The sequence below is a fragment of the Dermacentor variabilis genome, chromosome 2, assembly GCF_050947875.1.
Source record: "Dermacentor variabilis isolate Ectoservices chromosome 2, ASM5094787v1, whole genome shotgun sequence".
Classification (NCBI taxonomy): domain Eukaryota; kingdom Metazoa; phylum Arthropoda; class Arachnida; order Ixodida; family Ixodidae; genus Dermacentor; species Dermacentor variabilis.
The window spans coordinates 170946165-170963732 of NC_134569.1; the positions used below are offsets into that span (position 1 = coordinate 170946165).

At 45.3% G+C, this 17568-nt stretch overlaps 1 long non-coding RNA gene across 1 annotated transcript; it reads left to right on the plus strand.

Moving 5' to 3' along the window:
- The first annotated feature begins 7380 nt into the window (after window positions 1-7380).
- On the plus strand, window positions 7381-12378 carry LOC142571064 (uncharacterized). Its single transcript, XR_012825744.1, has 4 exons — window positions 7381-7458; window positions 9007-9171; window positions 9959-10058; window positions 12328-12378. It is a non-coding gene; the product is annotated as an uncharacterized LOC142571064 (long non-coding RNA).
- Window positions 12379-17568: the final 5190 nt, after the last annotated feature.

Sequence of the window (17568 nt, forward strand, 5' to 3'; positions counted from 1 at the left end):
TATTCAACGCAGTTTCTTCTAAGGAACACGCCGATGTCCGATTTTTTTTTCCCGTCAGTGAACTCTTTTCCATTTCCGAGGCTTTTTAGTTCGGACCACGCCGCGGCTCAGCTAGCCTTACCCGACTAGGCCTATCGTCGGGGGCGAGGAGCGAGCAGGCCCAGGCCTCGCTCGTACGTGTGTGCGGCCGTATGCCCGCTATGGAGACCGTTGTGGAGGGAGAGGACATCTCCCAAGAAGAAGCGAATCGCCCAGGCTGGACGACGGCCATGGGCAGGAAAAAGAGGGCCACACCGGGACCGACCGTTCCGGACCGAGGCAACGAGGGACGAGCAGAGACGAAGGGCGGCCGCCGCACGGCCGGCCCGCAGAGCGCGGTCAAGCGCCTCGTCGCCGCATCGAGGCTCCCCCGTCTACCGAGGGACCACATTCGCATCATAGTGAGGCCGAGAGACGGCCTCGACGTAAAAAAAGTGAGTCAGATTCGCCTGGCGCAAGCGCTAGCAATGGCGGCCTCACTCCCGCCGAACGAGACCGAGGAAGACATCGTTTGTCCGAACGGAACCCAGAACATTCTCGTCGTGTCCACGCCAACCGAGAAGAACGCGAACGCATACGCCGGAGTTCAAAAGCTTCACCTAAGAGAAGGTGCATACAATGTGGCCGCATACATTGCGGCGCCGACAACACGTGCAAGGGGGTCATCAGAGGAGTGGACCCCGAAATCAACGAGGCCCAGCTTCAGGACATGATCGTGAACCAAAGAAATCCCATGGCCTTGGAAGCTAAGCGGATCAAAAACACCTCGACGGTGGTAGTGCTCTTCAACGGCATGAAAGTGCCGAACTACGTCATGTGTGGCGTAAGCCTAATACGCTGCACGCTCTACAGGCGGCAGAACGACGTGTGCTACGGGTGCGGTGACTTGTGTCACAGAGTCGACGTCTGTCCTAATCTTGACAAGAAGAGGTGCCGCGGCTGCAGAGCCAACGACCCGGCTGCAGACCACCAGTGCTCGCCCAAGTGCGCCCTCTGCGGGGGCCAACACCCGACGGCGGACAGCAAGTGCAAGCAACGATACCAAATCCCTTACGTCGGGCGGCGCAGGAGGCGCCGACGCAGAAATGCGAAGAAATCGCAGCTGCAAAGCCATCCGCAACAGCTGGAGAATAGATCACGTGATTCCAGCGTGTCAAGCGCCCCCAGAGGAGGACGTTCGACAATGCCGACACTACAACAGCGCAGCCGATCGAGAGGCCGTTCTCGCTCCAGGGGGCGCTCCCGCTCCCAAGTGCGCATTCAAGAAGGGCCGACCTGGGCGGACCGGGCCAAGCCAAAACCGCCATCACAATCAAAGGTAACGCAGGTAGCATTGCCAAAGCATAACAAGGAAGACTCTAGAATAGCTCAGCTAGAGGAAGAAAACGCGCGCCTCAAGGCGGAGATTCAGCAAATGAGGGCGGATTTCGAATCGTTTCGGAAACGCGGTTCCACTCCTCAGCTAGTCGAACAACAGCAGCAGCAGGTGCCGCAAAGTACACCGACCCCGCAAGGGGAGCAGTCGGTTCGCTCGGTCAAACGCAGGGCCCCTCCCCTGACCGAGGAGGGAAACCCGGCGGAACCCGAGTCCAGTAGCGTCCTATTGGGAATTAAGCAGTCGATTAGCTCTTTGCAGCTAATGGTCCAGCAACTAGCGGAAAGCATGGTAGCGCTCGCGGCAAGAGTGACGCGTATCGAAGGACACGTGGCGCCTGCGGGTGCTAAACAAATCCAAGGCATCAATCATGGCGACCAACTCAACTAGAGAGCTGGTAGTGTGGCAGTGGAATTGCGCTAGCTTCAAGAAGCGCAAGGCTCCGCTGTTACAGTTCGTTGCCTCACAGGGGCGCCGAAAGGCGAGGGCCCAAGCACTGCTGAAATCGACCGCCAACTGCCCGGGCCTGGCGGCATTTGTAGACGCGGCCCAGTATGGACGCAGCGTCCGGTACGCGGCCGTCTCGGTACGCTGGGATGGCACGATAATTAACGCAGCATCGGTCAAGGGGGTAACGTCCGAAGTGGCCGAACAGGTAGCAATAGCCATGGCAATGAGAGACCCCGAACGTCCTTACGTCTACACAGATTCGCGATCGGCGGCAAGAGCATTCGCCTCGGGCTCGATATCCCGGGAAGCGGCGGCCGTCCTCGGCAGCGAGGGAGCCGCGGGTCAGCACATCGTCAAATGGTTTCCGGCCCACATGGGGGCCGACGTGCACCCCGAATTTCCCAACGCCAACGAGCTGGCGCACGGACGCGCGCGAGGACTCACGCACCGCGGCGATCGTGGCGAGCGAGGTGGCGGGGAGGGAGGGGAGCACCGAGACCCGCTGCTCACCTTCAACGAAATAACAAAGCACTATCAGCTGTCGAGGAGGACCTTCCCGCTCCCCCACGCTAAACTCTCTAGACCACAGTCATCGATATTCAGAATGCTTCAGACAGGGTCGTTCCCCTCGAGAGGCAGACTGAGCCGTTATTCACCAGAAGTAGAGCCGCAATGTCCGGATTGTGGCGAATCTTACTGCTCGCTAGCGCACATGCTCTGGCAATGCTCCGCGTTAAGCGGTACCGTGTTCACTAAAGAAGAAGACTGGGTGGACGCCCTGCAAAGCGACGACCACCAGACCCAGCTCCGGGCCGTCCAGAGGGCTCACGAAAGGGCGGAGGCTCACGGGTTTCCCGTCCCAACGTGGGTGCGGCCCGCGATCCCTGCCGACCACTAAACCAAGAGCGGGTGGGGAGGGGTTCCTCAGGACACATTAAAGCTATTTCCTCCTCCTCCTCCTCCTATAGGAAAGCCAAGGGGGATAAAATATGATTGACTGACATGCGCTACCTAAGAAGAGCTGCTAAGAGATGGTGGACTTTATTGTAAAGCTTTCTTCGTTATTGCGCTAGTGCATTATTTGCAAGAATACTGTTCTGCTTTTTAGGGGATACAACACAAGTCTGCAGCTGAAATCCAGCATGACCCCGTGGCCCAGTCGCCGAAGCTTCCTACTGGCGGCCACATCGACGTGTTTTCTTGTGCTAACCTCAAAGCTGCAGTCGGTTTAGAAAAAGCAATAAACGAATACCCCTGGTTACATTGCCTCACGGCCAGCATCACAGTAGTACATTTATGTGATGGAAAGTGACGAGGCTCTTGCACAACGCCCTCCTTTCAGAGTTTCGCGGAACGTTTTGATCCAACCGATCCAATCGATTGAATTTTGCGTGCTGGTACGAATGACACATTCGGCTCTGTATATCCAAGGTTTTCATTAAGAGATATAAACACCCGATTCCACTATACCCCATGCTTCTCTGCTTGAGGAAGCACTTTCCCCCTTGAGCAAGTGATAAGGTTCGTGAGAACAAATAATGCCTGAAGCAAATTATGAACAGAACGGTGGAATGCCAGTATGTGAATTTATTATCAGGTTCATATCACCCGCCGTGGTCGGTTAGTGGCTATGGTGTTGCACTGCTAAACACAAGGTACCCGGTTCGAATCCCCGGCCAAAGCGGCCGCATTACAATGGGGGCATAATGCACAAACACCCGTGCACCGTGCCTTGGGTGCGCGTTAAAGAACCACAGGTGGTCGAAATTGATCCGGAGTCCCCCACTACGGCGTGTCTCATAATCATCACGGTTTTGGCCAATAAAACCCCAAAAAATTTTTTTTCATTTATTCCGACTTGTAGGAAGCTCAACTGTCAAACGTATGAGTGCGTTTAGAGCTTCTAACAAGTGGCGTAACAAAATTTATAATTGTCCTGTCAAGCTTGCCTGCTTCGCCACAAAAACCTTACCCAACTACATCGTAAAAAGTGTGGTAAAAACAAATAAAAATATTTGTGCATTTACTACAATTTCTTTTTCAATTGGAACCAATACAGTCTTAACATTAAAAAAAATTAGGTTCATACTGAAAGACAATTTTTCCCCATATTGTATCTATACGGTAAACTGAAGAATTTGTCATCAATCATCATCATCATCACCCTGGTTACGCCCACTGCAGGGCGAAGGCCTCTCCCATACTTCTCCAACTACCCCAGTCATGTACTAATTGTGCCCATGTTGTCCCTGCAAACTTCTTAATCTCATCCGCCCACCTAACTTTCTGCCGCCCTCTGCTACGCTTCCCTTCCCTTGGAATCCATTCCGTAACTCTTAATGACCATCGGTTATCTTCCCTCCTCATTACGTGTCCTGCCCATGCCCATTTCTTTTTCTTGATTTGAACTAAGATATCATTAACTCGCGTTTGTTCCCTCACCCAATCTGCTCTTTTCTTATCCCTTAACGTTACACCCATCATTCTTCTTTCCATAGCTCGTTGCGTCGTCCTCAATTTAAGTAGAACCCTTTTCATAAGCCTCCAGGTTTCTGCCCCGTAGGTGAGTACTAGTAAGACACATCTATTATACACTTTTCTCTTGAGGGGATAATGGCAACCTGCTGTTCATGATCTGAGAATGCCTGCCAAACGCACCCCAGCCCATTCTTATTCTTCTGATGATTTCAGTCTCATGATCCGGATCCGCAGTCACTGCCTGTCCCAAGTAGATGTATTCCCTTACCACTACCAGTGCCTCACTACCTATCGTAAACTGCTGTTCTCTTCCGAAACTGTTAAACATTAATTTAGTTTTCTCCAGATTAATTTTTAGACCCACCCATCGGCTTTGCCGCTCTAGGTCAGTGAGCATGCATTGCAATTGGTCCCCTGAGTTATTATGCAAGGCAATATCATCAGCAAATCGCAAGTTAGGAAGATATTCTCCATTAACTCTTATCGCCAATTCCTCCCAATCCAGGTCTCTGAATACTTCCTGTAAACACGCTGTGAATAGCATTCGAGATATCGTATCTCCCTGCCTGATGCCTTTCTTTATTGGTATTTTGTTGCTTTCTTTATGGAAGACTACGGTGGCTGTAGAGCCGCTATAGATATCTTTCAGTATTTTTACATACGGCTCGTCTACACCCTGATTCCGTAATGCCTCCATGACTGCTGAGGTTTCGACTGAATCAAACGCTTTCTCGTAATCAATGAAAGCTATATATAAGGGTTGGTTATATTCCGCACATTTCTCTATCACCTGATTGATAGTGTGAATATGATCTATAGTTGAGTAGCCTTTACGGAATCCTGCCTGGTCCTTTGGTTGACAGAAGTCTAAGGTGTTCCTGATTCTATTTGCAATTACCTTAGTAAATACTTTGTAGGCAACGGACAGTAAGCTGATCGGTCTATAATTTTTCAAGTCTTTGGCGTCCCCTTTCTTATGGATTAGGATTATGTTAGCGTTCTTCCAAGATTCCGGTACGCTCGAAGTCATGAGGCATTACGTATACAGAGTGGCCAGTTTTTCTAGAACAATCTGCCCACCATCCTTCAACAAATCTGTTGTTACCTGATCCTCCCCAACTGCCTTCCCCCTTTGCATAGCTCCCAAGGCTTTCTTTACTTCTTCCGGCGTTACCTGTGGGATTTCGAATTCTTCTAGTCTATTCTCTCTTCCATTATCGTCGTGGGTGCCACTGGTACTGTATAAATCTCTGTAGAACACCTCAGCCACTTGAACTATCTCATCCATATTACTAATGATATTGCCAGCTTTGTCTCTTAACGCATACATCTGATTCTTGCCAATTCCTAGTTTTTTCTTCACTGCTTTTAGGCTTCCTCCGTTCCTGAGAGCATGTTCAATTCTATCCATACTATACTTCCTTAATCAGCTGTCTTATGCTTGTTGATTAACTTCGAAAGTTCTGCCAGTTCTATTCTAGCTGTAGGGTTAGAGGCTTTCATACAATGGCGTTTCTTGATCAGATCTATCGTCTCCTGCGATAGCGCACTGGTATCCTGTCTAACGGAGTTACCACCGACTTCTATTGCACACTCCTTAATGATGCCCACAAGATTGTCGTTCATTGCTTCAACACTAAGGTCTACTTCCCGAATTAAAGCCGTATACTTGTTCTGTAGCTTGATCTGGAATTCCTCTATTTTCCCTCTTACCGCTAACTCATTGATCGGCTTCTTATGTTTCTTCCGTTCCGGTTTCTTCCGTTCCCTCCTCAGGTCTAGGCTAATTCCAGTTCTTACCATCCTATGGTCACTTCGGCGCACCTTGTTGAGCACGCCCACATCTTGTATGATGCCAGGGTTAGCGCAGAGTATGAAGTCTATTCCATTCCTAGTCTCGCCGTTCGGGCTCCTCCACGTACACTTTCGGCTATCCCGCTTGCGGAAGAAGGTATTCATTATCCGCATATTATTCTGCTCCGCAAACTTTACTAATAACTCTCCCCTGCTATTCCTAGTACATATGCCATATTCCCCCACTTCCTTGTCTCCAGCCTGCTTCTTGCCTACCTTGGCATTGAAGTCGCCCATCAGTATAGTGTATATTGTATTGACTTTACCCACCGCCGATTCCACGTCTTCATAGAAGCTTTCTACTTTCTGGTCATAATGACTGGATGTAGGAAGTAGACCTGTACAACCTTCATTTTGTACCTCTTATTAAGTTTCACAACAAGACCTGCCCCCTCTCGTTAATGCTATAGAATTCCTGTATGTTACCAGCTATATTCTTATTAATCAGGAATCCGACTCCTAGTTCTCGCCTCTCCGATAAGCCCCGGTAGCACAGGACGTGCCCGCTTTTTAGCACTGTATGTAATTCTTTTGGCCTCCTAACTTCACTGAGCCCTATTATATCCCATTTACTGCCCTCTAATTCCTCCAAAAGCACTGCTAGACTCGCCTCACTAGATAACGTTCTAGCGTTAAACATTGCCAGGTTCATGTTCCAATGGCGGCCTGTCCGGCCGCCATTGGAAGCAAAATTACTGGGAGCAAAATTAGACTTGAGTCGAATCGTTGAACCGTTGAACCGCTCCGTGCTCCGTGTACGGTGCTGTGCGGTATTCTGACGTGCACTTGAACGCGTTTTCCTATAAGGTTGGTAAGTTTATGGAAACGTTGGCGCTGATCATTGTGGTGATGTTGACTGCTCAGCCTCGAATTCTATGACGTGCCACTTGGGCTATGGCAGACAGCGTAGTCAGAGGCTCCAGGCCCTGACATCACCAACCTATAGGCCGCGTGCACGCCGACGCAAGCGCTACTGGTGGCGACCTTGCTCAGAACTCGCGGGAGAGCAAGCAGCCGACCACTGTAGTTGTCTGCGTCGTCGTTCGTGTGTCTCGGCTTCGTTCACGTTTTCGGTGTGAAATAAGCAACGTCCGTCGCACTTGTGTGGTAGCCGAAACTTCAAGGCATGTCGAATAATAATTGCTGTGTGGTGGGCTGCTCAAACACAAAAACTCGCCGACGACACGGTTTTATTCATTCCCCGCGAGGCCTCATGAGCGGGAGCGACGGAAACAATGGATCGCCGCCGTTCGGCGTGAAAGGTGAGCGCCTTCCTGATTTTCTGCGTTAATGATTGCTTCTTGCTCTCACGCTTTCGTTCTGCCATCACTGTGTGTGCTGCATTCGGTCATGTTGACACGGGCAAGCGACGAAGTTTATCACGAAGTGCCCATGTTTTGATTCGGTTCGGCCGCAGTGCAGCATGCTGGTTAAAGGCGTTCCGCTTAGGTTCTGAATGCCGCTTGCCGCATCATTGCCGCGTTGCTCTTGCTCAGGCACACAAATGCACGAACTCATCGTGTTGTGTGTTAAAGCTGCTGAACCTCCTTCCAAGCACTGATTTTGTTGGGTTTATGTGGCCCGTTAAGAAGCTTTAGCTCGGATGCTCCTATCTAAATACATGTAAAAAGAGAATTCGTTTTCCTCGGCAACCCCTGCGCCAAATTTGGCGAGGTTTGTTGCATTTAAAAAAAAATTTTAATTCTAGTGGCTGTTGCTTTAGAATATTTCATTTAGGTCGTCAATTTTTTATGAAGAAGTGGCGAAAATCGGAACATTTTCAGAAAACAAAACTATCAAGTTTACAACTCTGTAACTCGGCAATGCACAATGATACCACAATTCTGTGAATTGCAGCTAATAGTACATCTAAAGCGGACAAAATTGTTATGTTACATATGAATCTCAAAAAATTGAATAATTGGAAAATGGAGCTTTACAGAACCCTTGTACACAATGTAACAAATTCACGTAAGATATCAAATGACATATCGAATTTGTCCGCTTTCAATGATCTAAATAGATGCCGTTTACAGAACCGCGATGTCTGTTTTGATGCAGAGTTATGAATTTGTAAACTTCGTGCTTCTATTTTTTTCAAACTTTCGTATTTTTGGAAATTATTTAAACAAAATTCAGCCCCTAAATCGAAATTCCGCTTCCAGCAATCAGTAGAACTTAACTTTCTCAAGTGCAGCAACTTTCAATAAATTCGGTCCAGGGGTTATCTCGGAAAAGCATTTTTCCGTTTTACATGCATTTGAATAGGCGGCACCGGAGTTGGGCCCAAGTTGAAGCTTCCTCTGAAATCGGCGCGCCAGCAGTTGAGCAGTTGACGTTTCTGGATCTATCCTATGTGTGCTTTTGCGCTTGTTGACCGTTACTAATTTCTTCGTAGATAACTGTTTATTTTTTTTTATACGAGGATGTTACCTCGCCTCATTTGTAATGGAGTTAAATCGCACTGTGTTGTTTCGGAATGATTACAGACAAATGCTTCTTTAACAGCTTCATTATTTTCGCACGCGAATATCTTCGATGTTATGGTTGCTTGGAAAATGCGTTAGAAAAGATGTAAGGTTGCTGTTATCTGCAGCATGTGCTATTGCTGTTAGATTTTGGCAGAAAAATTCGCGTCATGTTTGAGTAGGCATTAGTTTCCTATTGTCTGAACAGAGTTGCCACGCATTGCTAATTACAATTCTTTCTTAAGGTATCTTGCGGTGTAGGAGTGCAATGCCTGGTAACATTCTGTGTGCTTGCATTTCATGCATGTTATGATGGACATTCTTGCGTATTGGTTCATTTAGTACAGATGGCAGTCCGTGGCAGCCTACCAAACACAGCAGGATCTGCAGCAGTCACTTTGTAAGTGGTGAAAAGTCGGGCGATCAGAGAAGCCCAGCCTATCTACCAACCTTGTTTCCAAGTGTGTACAGGTCCACTAATGTTGCTGCTGCACACAGGTATGAAAGGTAAATGCTAAGTACAGTGCTCAATGTAAGTGTAAAATAAATAAATTTATTCCTTTGTATAGCAGGAATGATCCATCACCAGCTTCCTTAAGTCTGCTGCAGGACATTCTTCTGCAACTATCCATACCGTGCACCTTAAATGTTCCCTCTATACCTGTGAATTTCCTTTCCTCGTCTCTCCGCTTAGTCTTCTGCTTCTCTTCTCTCGCTATCCTATCTCTTTCCTTAATAGACCACCTTTTATCTGTTCTGTGCATTACATCATGACTAGTCGCAATCATAACTAAATACAGTTTCAACCAAGGAGACTATTTAAAACTAGTAACAGATAATTAGAATCGGAAGATGTATTTAAGCAACAAGTCCTTCACGCTGCAAGGAAGGTTACTGTACAGCACAAGTTTTGTTTTGCATGTGCACATGCCCTCCTCCTTAAGTGGAGAGAATCTTAATAATACTTTTGGTTTTATACTTGTGCTTTCACTGCATGTGACAGTCAAGCTTATCTGGTCTCTAAATTCAGGTTTTCAACATCTGCTGCCTTTATTTTAATACAGTAGTTATTGTGACATTCTAATATCGTAACTATATATGGTCTGGACAACTCTTCTTGCCATCAATATAAAATTTCTCCCATTAGGAGCATTGTTCCGGCTACATTTCTGGTACACAAATGCCACCTGTTAACTTTGCCAATGTACACATGTTTGTATGAATAGACTTGTTTATTCTGAACAAGTACAATCTCTTTAGTGCATAGCTCATTTTGCTTAAAAATATCACGCAGGCTCCGGTCACGTGAGCAGCACAAACAACCCACATGGAGCTGTGTGTTGCCAGTTCCTGACGACCAAGAATGTGGTGCTGCGACTACAGAGCACACAAGTGTAGGTATCCCCCTATCTGGACGGATTACAAAGTTTTTAGGACTTAAAACTGTTTGCTATTGTAGAGTCCAATATTCACAACTTGAACGGATACACACAAAATGTTAGACAAACACTCACTAAGAACTGTTTATTGCCACAAACAGAAGCCAACCTTTATGCCTTGATGCCCTTGTGTGCCTTTATTACAAAAAAAAATTTTAAGAGTTCCTCGACAAGATAATCTTATAAGCTTGTTTGTTTGTTTGTTTATTTATACTGTCAGTCCAAGGATGGACCATTACAGGAGTGGATAGAAATACAACAACACATATACAAAATATCGGTACATGTTGAACAATGAATAATGCAATAGCAGTATCTGTAAAAAGTGACATGCAGTGATCAAAGACAAAACACTCGTAATATGCGCATCAGAAACAAATGCTATGATGCAGTCATATCCGGAAAAATAAGATTCTCTAAACCAGCAGTAAAAGCACTGACAGAGGAACATGTGACAAGTGGATTGGGTAATTCGTTCCATTCCTTGATCGCCCTAGGAAAGAAACTATACTTGAATATATCATTCCGTGTAACTGGCGGGTGTATGTATAAACTGTGCTTGTGTCTGGAGCGTTGATCTGGTGAAATTATACAGAAATCAGTGAAATTAAGTTTAAACTGGTTATGAACAATTAGGTAGAAAAATTTCAGCCGGTCAAACTTAGTCCTTAGTTCTAAAGCGGAGAGGTTTGCGCGTCTGCATAGTTCAGTAGGAGAGTGCACGCGCTGATACTTATTAAATATGAACCTGGAGGCGAGTCGTTGAACTCTGTCCAATTTATGACGGTTGGTTACAGTGTGTGGGTCCCATACAATGTTAGCGTATTCAATAATTGGCCTTACTAGTACCTTACTAGCTAAGATAGTTTTATAGACTTCTAGCAGCTGACCCTGCAACTTAAATAGGAACAATCTTTAGTGCTAACTAAATCACAGTGGCAGTTGTTTACCTATGGTGTTACCAGGAGCTGAACATATTTGGATGTTGCTTACAGCAATAAGAATGTTTTTTAACACGCCATACAGCTACCGGTGTGTTGAACATTTTCAGGGTGGCTTTCACCAAAACAAGAGCTGAGAACCAGCTCCATTCTCTGTCTCTGAAAGAAGGTCTGCCCCTAAAAATAAATGTCACAGCCTCGGTGTAGATGAAACATGCACTTGAATATGCAGCAACTCCCATTGCATACCTGTTATGGCCATGCAACACATGTTGTAACAGCTGTTCATAGCAGTAATTCTAAGATGTCTAGCAACCAGGAAAATCCTATCAGGAAATTCGGTGTTTCAGGAAAGATCAGGCAAATGCCAGAACATTTCTGAGAACTCAGGAAAATTTCGCTTCAGTGTTACGACGAGGAGTACAAGCATTTTATTGATGCTTGTATTGCCAACGTGCCACAAAGTTTCTCAAGTTAAAATCACAGTCGCAGCACCGACCACGCGAAAGGGTGCGCCATTGTCTTCATGGTCACAGCTTATTATGGCAAGAGGGTTGCATGCATGCGTGTGTATTCGTACATTTATGCACACATCCATGCCATACCTACATGTGCACACCCTACACAAATAAGCTTCACTAGTGTTTATGCCAACTGCCTTAGAAAGTTGCGTTCATTATTTAACCAATAAGGCACCTTTCACTAAATAGCTGACAAAATTCGCCCTTTGCTTGAGTTGAGTTGTTCGATGTGGTTACCTATCCTGCGCTCAGATGGTAAACACAAAAATGTTACAATGCTGGCTCTGTAGAAAAGATTACAAGAATATTGAGGGACATACCGGAGTGATTCCTATTATGTCTGTACATGTGAGTGCTACATAAATGCTTATTTCATTTCTCATCCAGCTTTTGTTTAGGACCAACGACTCTTTTCTCCCCTCCCTCTTGTTTTCATCCAATGTTACAAAGGTTGCACACTCATTTCAACTTGTACTGCCGGCCCTTGCATTAGCACTCAAGTTCACTCACTCTCTCTATGGCCATTTACTTTCATGTCAATTTTCGCTGGTCACTTCACACTGATATCCACTCCTCAGAAGCGAGTGTGGTAAACCATGCATGATCATGTTTCTACTCTACATTTCTTCAGTAGTGCTTGCAGTGTTAGAGTAAAATAGGACAAGTGATTGATACGCTGCTGTTGCCTTGCATAGTGCAAAAACGAAGTTGAAAGGAGAAATAGCAAGAAGGTAATCCCACTGTGGCTTTGAATTTGTGCAGGTAGGAACGCAGACAGACCCTTGCACATGGTTCTTGGAGGTGGACATGCCGAGCCTGTTCTTTTGTTGTTTAAAAGACTGCGAAGCTGAGACGCAGGTAGGCTGGGGCCTACTGGAGTAGCTTGTAAACATATGATCTCGCATGTGCTTGTTTACTGTGATGCAAAGCTACCTTTCTTCAATCACTTCAGTAGGATGGGCTTTTCAGTCCATTGTTTTCAGTAGTCATCATTTTATAATGGTGCAATAACTGCTGAATAAAAGAATAAATGACTACTGTCATACTCAGCCATTAGCTTATATCCTGCTGACTGATGAATGAATGTTTGCAGTAAGACTACAATCTGTACCCAGAGACTTCCTAATTTCATCTTAACATAAAATTTTCTTCTGGCATGGCTACACTTTCGTTTCATTGAATTTCACTCCATTACTCGAATATGTCATTGATTGGTTGTCTTAAGTATTACATGCTGTATTGAATCCACTTTCCTGTCACGTTGATATAACTTGTCTAAAGTCTTTCTCAATCTTGAAGCAATGTTTGGGCAAATAGTGGCTTTAAGATTGTTTTGTGTGTTCATTTGATAACGTCTGCTCTAGGTTGTTCTTCCCTGCAAAAAAGAAAGCAAGGATGCTGCATGTGAACCTGTGAACGTCGACCACACTATCTCAATCGCAGGCTTCCGTGGTTATGCCAGTGTCTCATCCTGCCCCAGTGAAAAATCTTCAGACATACTTAAGTGTATTGCTGGGGTTTCACTGAGTGTTTTTACAAAGCTGCAAGGCATTGTAGTTCAGGCGCTCAATGTTAACGGTAAAGAGGAAACTACAAATGCTTCGAACAAATTGCTTATTTGTTTAATGAAACTAAAACTAAACTTGTCCTACGCATCCTTGGCAGTGTTTTTTGCTTTGCACAGAACCACATGTTCAAGGCATTTTCTGTTGATCCTTGCCACTCTCCATGCAAAACTGCGGCCTGTAGTTTACTGGCCATCACGGTCAACCACACAGCTGATGATGCCTGACTGCTTCAAGCCAGACTATGTAAACTGCAGGGTTGTCATTGACTGCACAGAAGTGCCCTGCGCAGCACCAAGCACTGTCCATGAGAAAGTGCTCATGTATTCCAGCTACAAAGGAAATTATACTGTGAAATTCCTTGTAGGAATAACGCCAAGTGGCATCATCAGCTATGTGTCAAGGCCTTATGGTGGCCGTGCCACCGACTCTCTCATTACATCTGACTGTGGCATACTGCACATGCTTGAGCCAGGAGACCTTGTGCTTGCTGACAAGGGCTTTCCTCAAATCAGGAGTGCTCTTGTGGAGCGAGGAGTTAAGCTTCAGATGCCAATCTTTGCACGAACGAATGAGCCTTTCACCCGTGAGGAGGTTCTGAGCACATACAAGATAGCAAGTGCAAGAATACATGTTGAGCGATGCATACAGCGTATAAAGCTTTACGGGATATTGTCAGAAAGACTGTCTGCTGATCTACTTCCTCATATTGGCGAAATCATTGACATGTGTGCAGTGCTGGCAAATTTGCAGGCTCCAATTATGAAAGACAAAGATTAGTTGGCATGCAACAAAATGTAAATGGCTTCTGTAATAGTGCTTTGTACATATCTATTCCATTAGAAAAGAATGGTGCTGTAGCCCATATTCGCAGACTCTTTTTTACTCAGTGCTACATCTTGTCTCCGTAGAGGGAAAGAAACACTCCACCGCCCCTCGCGGTTCCCTAAATTTCAGAGTTACAGAAAGTATTTTATATGCTAGGAGGGCATTTTGATTCAGAAGTTAGTTGCGAGTAATGGCCTTAATCTGATGCCATACCTTTTTGTATTGCCCTTAGTCTGATGTGTGTACCTCTGTGAAAACTAAGCTGTAGTGTATTGCATGTTTATTACTAGTGCACCAAGCTGCAGGCTATATGCTTCTTTATCCCAATTGTTCAGTGCTTGTGGGGCACGTGCAGAACATGTGGTCACCAAATTGAAGTGATGCCTTACGTAGCGTATGTACATGAAACTATTCTGTAGCATTTGTGTTCGAGCCCGCTTGGCTATTCATCTTGTGAATTTGTAAGTCGTTTCACAACTTGTTTTTCTCACTGTAAGTTGGGCTGTGAGTCATTCCCTGTAATAGTGCCTTGTACATATCCATCCCATTAGAAAAGAATAGTGCTGTAGCCCATATTCGCAAACTCTTTTTTACTCAGTGCTACATCTTGTCTCCGTAGAGGGAAATAAACACTCTACTGCCCCTCACGGTTCCCTAAATTTCAGAGTTGCAGAAAGTATTTTATATGCTAGGAGGGCATTTCAGTTCAGAAGTTAGTTGTGAGTAATGGCCTTAATCTGATGTCATACCTTTTTATATGCACCTTAGTCTGATGTGTGTACCTCTGGGAAAACTAAGCTGTAGTGTAATGTTGCATGTTTATTACTAGTGCACCAAGCTGCAGGCTATAATATGCTTCTTTATCCTAATTGTTCAGTGTTTGTGGGGCACGTGCAGAACACGTGGTCACCAAATTGAAGTGACGCATTATGTAGCGTATACACATGAAACTAGTCTGTAGCATTTGTGTTCGAGCCCGCTTGGCTATTCATCTTGTGAATTCGTAAGTTGTTTCAAACTTGTTTTTCTCACGGTGAGTTGGAATTGTTTTTTGCAGTATTTTTGTAACAGATTTTATTGACTTTGCAAATGTTTGTGAAGACCATTTGTAATTTATCCAGCTGTGCAACAACACTGAACTTCCTTTGTTTCATCTTCTCATTATGCTGCCTTGTTCATGGTAGTGCACGTAACTGTGCATGCATTTATACAGCTTTACGATTTGTGACAGTCCAACACATTTTATTATTTTCACACCAATATAAATGTTGACCAACCAGTAATGTGACAATGTATGATGTGATGATGTGCGGCAAGTGAAAAAAACATTTGATTTGTTCTGAATGGTGTGTAACCATTTTTGATAGAGCTGTACCCATTTCTCTAGTAGTAGTTTAATTTTTCCGGCTTTAGTGGTTACTCACGTTTTGTACACTTTGTGTTGCCCATGCAGATGCCGCTTTATATATTGTAGTAGAAATTGTTTCCTCTGTGTACCCATGTAGGCTTCAATGGGACAGAAATGTGAAAATGGCACAAAACAGAGCACACCGTTTTTGCAAAAATACAGGGTTTGGCACAACTGTCTGACTGATTTTCTGTATCAAGCGTCCAGTATACATATGCACTTTGTGCTGGAAGAAAGCAAGGACTGGCTGGGCTCTAACACTAAGAAAAATGAAATAATGTCACGCACATGCCATGAATGCAGAAAAGCAATTGGACTTCGCTGCAGCACGGCAAACATATGCTCCACGTCTTTTTGAGACTAAAACTGGGTATATAAGCGGTTTCTCGGTCGTTACGTTTCGTGCGGCTACCACCCAGATGAGGACATGCGTTCTTACATGTTCTCTCCAACAGTTCAGTTTGATATGTAATAGTGCTGCGTTAAAAAGCAATGTGACATATAAGTCTCACAAATGCATAGCTCATTAAAAGACAGACAAAACAACTTACTGGCATCAGTCACTTAGTTGCTACAGCACCTGGCTGTTAGAAAATATTTTTATTAAGTATTTGCAGAAGGAGCTGAAAATCTATGATATTGCCAGGGGCAGGCTAAGGAAAAGCTTGAACACAGAGACCTTAAAATTTACCTTGTTTAATTGTATGTAAAAAATGTACATAAAATTGAACGTAGAAATTACATGGCTGACTCCAGTAAGTCATTCCCTTTCATTTTTTGATGGGTCCAGTGCATCTGGAAGGCCTACATATGACGTTTCTTTTTAATGCAGCATTATAAAGATCACACTTGGCCTTTAGTGATGTAAATGTAAGGATGCACACCCTCAGCTGAAAAGGACTCGTAGTGACGAACAGACACAATTTACACATTTGTGTATAAAGTACCTCGAAATGTTAACTATATGTGGCTCTACCATGTGTACGTACAAAAATTTAAGTGGAACTTGTCACCATCCTTTGAGTTAATGCTGGTAAAAAGTGCTTAAAGTAGAATTGCTCAAGTCGGAGGATGGCCTGTGCGATAGTCATTGTCAAGTGGCACTTCAATGCAGAACTGTTGGGCCCGTGAATAGGCATAGAAAAAGCACTTGTTGAGGCCAAGAACATACAGTGATATCTGCACTTGGGTGTAGTACTTGTGCGATGGCTTTAGTTCTACACGCCCATTTCGGAACACCAGGTATAAGACATTTGACACTGCTGCCTTGCTGTCAACAATTGCTTTATCCCTGCACGAATAGGGACACTTCACTTCCAGTAATGACAATGTGGAGCCTTGCATAACTACTGCGTCTGGTGTGCAACAAAGCCATGGCTGCTCCAGCATTATATGAAGCCCACATTTCCTAATTTCAGCCCCTGTGCTCTTTGCAAAACAGGAGACGGCTTCGTCTTCAAGGGCTATTCCATAAGCTGTTGCTTGTGAGTAAAATGATTTGGCAGAAAGGAAGCTTTTCGCCAATACATTATGTTCTTCCCTGGAACGCAAAATATCGTGAGGCCGGCTACTTGCTGATATGCGGCTGGCTCTCATTTCTTTCCAGTGCACCATGTCTCGACTTGGGTCCCGTGTTTTCCTTTCTGTGTCTGCTATTTCCTCGGCAATCATCACAATGTTTGCCATGTAATAGCACATCTACTCGTCTGCGTTAGGTTGCATGCTATTTGCACGGTGCAGTTCAGAAAAACGAAAATGTCCCTTTACAATCTGTTCCTCGTGCACCAGAACTTCTTGTTCAGCATATTTAGGAATTGTCACTGATAGCTCATGTTTTATGGCTGCTACAAGCGAGCAGTTGTGTTCCCACAAGCCATCAAGTAATTCAGCTACCACAGTTGCATCCTGACTAGGTGGAGCATCGGGTGGCAGTTGCACAACGTCTTCCACTGCCTTGCCGAGGAAGCCGTCCAAACATGATCCCTTCTTGTACGTTCCAAGTGCACGCACAGAAGGCTTGCCCCAGAGCCTTGGGCCACTTGTGCATGACCTGTTTTCTTCGCTGTTGATGTAAAGGACGACGGCGGCAATGTGCTTGCACCGTCCACCTTTACCTGCCTTGCAGGTGCAGAGTGCATCTTGCAGCAAAAATTCAGGTACTGATGCCTGCAAGAAAGCAAAAATTGTAAGCACTTCCTTTCG